Below are 5687 nucleotides of genomic sequence, written 5' to 3'. Positions count from 1 at the left end.
ATTTTTTCAATTTTTATGATTTTTGAAATTTTTCAATTTTTATGGGTTTTTTGAATAAGAGTTAAATGTTAGAATTCCCATCCCCACACTAATATGGGCATTGTCCTCAATGGCCAAAATGATGGAAATTATGCAAAGATGATGCATGATTTATATACTAAATGCAATCTATACTAAGCTACACTACATGATGCATGGTTTTTGTTATGACGGAGAGGATAATTTAGATTACCTCCCGTTGCGTATGCATTAACTTCCCCAAACCGAGTGAGACACTATTGCTAATGTCCAAGGATGGGTATAGTTCATGCACACACTATGCTATGCATGAAACTAGTTTGTCATTTTGGATTTTACAAATGGGAACAATAAAATAAGAGCACCTCAATGGTATCGAGGTGTGAGTCCTTTGATGTTGCTAGGACTAAACCGACAATGATCAAAATTAAATAAAATACAAAGAGATATAGACAAACCATGGGAGTGTAGGAGTCTCCAAGGCTTGCTAGTCTTCCATCACGCTATCATCATCACCACTTCCCTCATGAGAAGTGGTCACATTGCCACTTTCCTTGTCATTTACTTCTTCACTTTCTTCCTCATCTTGTTCATCATCATCTTCACCATTTCTTTCTCCATCTTCACTTGCATCTTCCTCAATATTATCATCAACTTCTTCATCATTTCCAACAACCTCATTGTCTCCCACCACGTCCCTAGATGCACCCGGAAATAAGACTTCTCTATCCGCCCAACTAGGCAAAGGACAAGATGGATCAAGGAGTCCTTGCCTAGCTAGATGTAGGAGGGGTGGATATTGAGCCAAATACGCATTTTTCCGATCTTCATGGGCTTGCTTGTGCATTGCTTGCATGAGAAGAGTCACATAGTCTTTCCCAATTTCAATTCCTTCTGGTTTGAACTCTTCATACTTAAAGGGGTAAGGTGGTATGACAATGGAAGAGGAGGGGGTTTCAAGATCACCCTTTTGTTGTTGAATGATATACTCGGCTTCTTCGGAAAGGGGAAGTAGATAATTGGTCCGGTGGACACTTAGGCGACAAATCTTCGAGGGCAAGGTGAACGATCTAGCTTCACTAGTTAACCATCCATATTTAGTGTCAAGGGGGTTATGAGCAACCCACTTGAACTTGTTAATCATAATATGCATATCAATAAGATGGCCACCTTCCTTTGCTTTGTACTTCTTATCCATATTGAAATTAGGATCAAAGTGCTTAGCTAGGACCGTGACTAGGCCGCCATTGACAATAACGGTCGTGCCCTTCTTCCCATTATCAACATTAAGCCATCTTTCTACCAAGAGCCTCAAAGAATTGTAAGGCTTGGTGTGAATTCTTCCGATATTCAAAGCCGATTCAAGGAGAATAAAATCAAGTCTTGTGAAATGATTGGTGTCTTTCCTAGCAATTATGGTATTTCCCACAACCTTGTGCCATACTCTTATGCCCGGATGATGGACCAAAAGAGCACGACATGCATGAAAATCCTCAAATTTCTTCCCGGAGATTGCCTCCCAAAGAGGCTCGGGGTCATACTTTCCATAATGCTTAAGATAACTCAATTCATCGCTAAGACCCAAAATTTCACCTAATTCCATAAAGGTAATGCGTCTACTAACATTAGCTAGACGAAACTCGAGATTTTCTCTATTCTCAACTTTGGTGACTTTCAAAGAACTTAAAAATTCCAAGACAAGGGAGGGGTATGTCAATTCCTTTGTTTCAAACAATTTCTTCAACCCCATGGCATTGAAAAAGGCTTTTGTTTGTTCAAGAACACCCAATTTTTCCAAGGCATCTTTACATATGAATTTGGTGGATTGAATAGATTTCATAGCAAACTTGACAAAGGTATTTCTATGGGTATCGGAAATAAAAGTTACCTCCGGATAATGCAAAAGTTGATTAATTACCGGAGTAGAAGATGTTGATGGTCCCATAGAAGGTTGTTGTTGTTGTTGCACTTCCAAGTTTGGTGTTGCCACCACCATAGCCAAAGCTTTCTTTGTTTGAAGAGCCTTTTGCCTTTGTGAGAGTGCCTTAGCCTTTGGTGCCTTTGTTGCCTTTGTTGCACCCTTAGTCCTTGCCATTGATGAGCTTAACCAAGAAAAGAGTGAAAAATCTTCAATTTGTAGTATGCCCAAATCGATTTGAAGGTGAAAGGCTTTGCCTTTATGAAAACAAAAATCGACTCAAAGGTTGAAGATTTTGTTCTTGGTTTTGATTTTTGTTGAAGAAGGAGTGATTAATTTGTTGTTGGAGGGATGGTTTGATTTGATTTTGGTGAATGTTGTTGAGGGTTTTTGTTTTTATGATGGAGAGGATGAGGGTTTTGATGTTGTGGGTAGTGTTTATGAATGAATGAATGAATGAAGGTGGGAGGGGTTATAAAGAGACCGAAAATTTCAAAACTGCAGGGGCAATCCGTGCGGATTAGGCTCAATCCGTGCGGATTCTGCTTCTTCTACCTTTGCAAAAACTCGCCTAAAGACGGGCGGATTTGGTACAATCCGCTCGGATTTCTTGAACACGGGACGGGCGGATTTTTCCAAAGACGGACGGATTTTCATGGCCCGAGAGAATTTTGCTTGTTTTTCTCATTTGCAAAGACGGGCGTCTTTCGACAAGACGGACGGATTCTTCAGACAAAGCGGATTTTTCGAAATCCGCTCGTATTCTTTAATGATCAAGAAAATTTCAAAATTCAGCTCGTTCAAGACGGGCGTCTTTTTCGCAGCAGACGCTCGGATTGCATAAGACGGGCGGATTCTTGGGAATCCGCTCGGATTCTTCCCCTATGTACATGGATTGATTCCACCGTGCACAGCGCATTCCCTTTATCATTCTTCCATTCTTTCTTTCAAGTCTTGTGTTCTTCATTGTGGGGGCACTACTAAGGCATGGATAGCCTAGGCAATTGCCATCCCCACACTAAGGTAAAGCACTACACACCAATTGAAATTGTTAGTCCCTCCCTCACTTCTCTCTTACATGACAATTATTTTGATCAAAGTAAATAAAAATCCAAAGATGACAAAAATGCAATACAAGAATTGAAATGTAAGTTAGGGAGTTAGAAATATTTACAAGTGGTGGTTTAGGGAGGACTCCACCAAACTCTCATTCTTGATGAGATGTCAAGGGGCATGTTCAAGGTGTTGTTGATGTTGCTCAACACCTTGAAGAAGTAATCAAAAGCTTGTTCATTATTATGGTAGAGGTCCTCAATAGACCGTGGCCCTTGTTGTTGATCATGATCGATGGCATGTCCAATGTAGGGATTAAAAATCCCTTCAAATTCGTCGTCCCAAAGACCACAAACTTCATTGAGTTGATCATTGAAAATCTCTTGCTTAGATGGAGACAACTCTCCCAATTTCTTCTCTTGGCCAATGAGGCCATCCTCTTCTTCCTTGGTTGATTTTGATGAGCCTTGCAAGCTCTCCTTGTTACTATTCACTTGCTCTTTGAATGGAGCATCTTCAATTTTCTTCCTCCATTGGAGTTCTGATTTCTTCCTTTCATCTTTTCGGCTATAATGATCAATCATGAAACATGGCTCATGCAAACGAGGAGCTCTCATAGTCTTGTCAAGATTAAAAGTTATGCTTTCATCTCCCACTTCTAGAGTGAGCTCTCCATGTTTCACATCAATCACCGCACCGGCGGTGTGTAGGAAAGGTCTTCCTAGGATGATTGGAATGTTGGAATCTTCCTCCATATCAACAATGACAAAGTCCACCGGGATGAAAAACTTCCCAATTCGCACGGGGACATCTTCCCATTTCCCTAACGGTGTCTTCGTCGATCTATCGGCCATTTGGAGTGTGATGTTGGTGCATTTAAGCTCTCCCATCCCCAACCTTTTACTTACCGAGTACGGCATGACACTCACACTAGCCCCTAGATCACATAAGGCTTTGTTGATCGTCGTGTCGCCAATGGTACACGGTATTGAGAAGCTTCCCGGATCCTTTAACTTTGGAGGTGAACTCCCTTGAAGTATTGCACTACTCACCTTAGTGAAGGCGATAGTCTCAAGTTTTCGGATTGACTTCTTCTTTGTGAGGATATCTTTCATGTACTTTGCATAGGCCGGAACGTGATTGATTAATTCCGTGAAAGGAATTGAGACTTCTAAATTCTTCACAATTTCCATGAATTTTCCAAGTTGATCATCAAATTTGGGCTTGGCTTGACGACTTGGAAAAGGAAGTCTAATCACAATGGGCTCCTTCTCTTTGGCCTTGTCTTCATTTTTCTTTGAACTTTCTTCTTTTGATGATTCTCCATCCTTGGAGTTTTGCACAATTTCTTCCTTTTCACTAGCTTCCACAACTTCATCCTCAACTTGCTTCTTCGGTGCTTCATACCTTGTACCACTTCTCAAGTGAATGGCACTAACCGTTTCATGTCTAGGGGATTACTTTGAGGTGGTAATTGCCCCTTTTGTCTTTGTGAGCTTGAAGATGCTAGTTGAGTCAATTGTGTTTCCAACATCTTGGTGTGAGCTAGAATGTTGTTGATGGTGGTTTCTTTTGCTTGGCTATCTTTTTGCATTTGGGTGAAAAATTCTTGTTGATTCTTTTGCATTTGGAGGACCGCTTTTTGGACATCAAAACCTTGGTCATTTTGGTGATTGTATGGATTTTGATTTTGGTAACCTTGGTTTTGATTGTAAAAGGGTCTTTGATTTTGGTTTCTCATGGGTGGTGGAGTGTATGTTGTTTGAGGGTTTTGAACATTTTGGCTTTTGTATGAGAGATTTGGATGGAACTTGGTGTTTTCATTGTAAAAATTTGAATAAGGGGTACCACTTTTATATGCTTGGAAAGCATTAACTTGTTCGGTTGTTCCCCTACACTCACTTGGGTCATGACCCAAAGTTCCACAATTCTCACATATCCCACTTGGGATTGATGAGGATGCCGTCATGGCATTGACATGATGCTTCGATGATTTTGAGTTCTCCTCAAGTCTAGCCATAGCTTGTTCAAACTTCAAGTTGATTGTATCGATATGGGAGCTTAGTTGGGCACCTAATTGAGTAACGGCGTCCACTTCATACTTTCCTCCTCTAGTAGCCTTGCGAGGCCTACTATATTGTGAATTGTGGATTGCCATCTCTTCAATTTTGCTCCAAGTTTGGTTGTCATCAACCTCGGTGAACATCCCATTCGATCCCATATTGAGAATGTTCCTAGAATCTTCATATAAACCATTCCAAAATTGTTGCACCAAAAACCATTCGCTAAGTCCATGGTGAGGACATGAGCGACAAATTCCCTTGAACCGCTCCCAAGCTTCATACAAAGACTCTTCATCCCTTTGCTTAAAACCCGTAATTTGAGCTCTTAGCATGTTGGTCTTTTCCGGTGGGTAGAATTTTTTGTAGAAAGCTAGAGCCAACTTCTTCCAAGAATATATTCCAAGGGTGGCCTTATCAAGGCCCTTCAACCATTGCTTTGCGGTGCCGATTAAGGAAAAAGGAAATAAGACCCATCTAATTTGGTCTTGAGTCACGCCCGTTTGAGAGATAGCATCACAATAATCGCAAAAGGTTTCCATATGAGAATGAGGATCCTCACTAGGCATTCCCCCAAATTGGCTCCTCTCAACTAGTTGGATGAAGGCGGACTTGGCAATAAAGTTTCCGGTGAGATG

General features: G+C 41.0%; 1 non-coding gene across 1 annotated transcript; it reads left to right on the top strand.

The window, feature by feature from the left end:
* Positions 1-5277: 5277 nt before the first annotated feature.
* Positions 5278-5384, top strand: LOC141618129 (small nucleolar RNA R71). The gene has a single exon (XR_012531307.1). It is a non-coding gene; the product is annotated as a small nucleolar RNA R71 (small nucleolar RNA).
* Positions 5385-5687: the final 303 nt, after the last annotated feature.

Source organism: Silene latifolia, chromosome 1 (assembly GCF_048544455.1).
Source record: "Silene latifolia isolate original U9 population chromosome 1, ASM4854445v1, whole genome shotgun sequence".
Classification (NCBI taxonomy): Eukaryota; Viridiplantae; Streptophyta; class Magnoliopsida; order Caryophyllales; family Caryophyllaceae; genus Silene; species Silene latifolia.
Note: the sequence above shows the minus strand (reverse complement) of the source record. Positions and strands in the feature narration are given on the sequence as shown.